Raw genomic sequence first — 683 nt, forward strand, 5'->3', positions numbered from 1 at the left:
ATTAGCACCTCCTGATGTCTAGTCTGAAACTACCCTCTGCCAGCTTGTGACCACTATTTCTAGTCACTCCTGGTAGTGCTCGGGGGAACAGGGACTCCCCCAATGCCTGCTGGTCCCCTCTGACTAGTTTGTAACAGGCCACTAGATCCCCTCTCAGCCTTCTCTTGTGGAGGCCGAACAAGTTCAAGTCCCTTAGCCTGTCCTGGTAGGGCCTGCCCTGCTGCTGCCAATCATGCGAGTGGCCATCCCCTGGACCCACTCCAAGTTGTCTACATCCCTCCTGAAGTGCGGTGCCCAGAACTGGACGCAGTACTCCAACTGCGACCTGACCAGTGCCGCATAGAGGGGGAGGATCACCTCCTTGGACCTGCTCAAGATGCATCTGTGGATGCATGACAAGGCTTGCAGCCTGTTCCTTCCTACTAACATACCCACTTCACCCCACATCTTAGTGTCTTCTGTGAACTTGAACAGGGTGCTTTCTACTCCCTCACCCAAGTCACTGATGAAGATGTAGAATAGTGCAGGTCCGAGGACCGAGCCCTGGGGAACTGCACTGCCCACGTCCCTCCAGGTCGAATAAGACCCGCCCACCACCACCCTCTGGGTGCGGCCCTCCAGCCAGTTAGTGACCCATCTGACTGTGTAGGCATCAACACCACTGTCTCCTAGTTTCTTACTGA

Source organism: Alligator sinensis, unplaced genomic scaffold (genome assembly GCF_000455745.1).
Source record: "Alligator sinensis unplaced genomic scaffold, ASM45574v1 scaffold1199_1, whole genome shotgun sequence".
NCBI classification, from domain to species: Eukaryota; Metazoa; Chordata; order Crocodylia; family Alligatoridae; genus Alligator; species Alligator sinensis.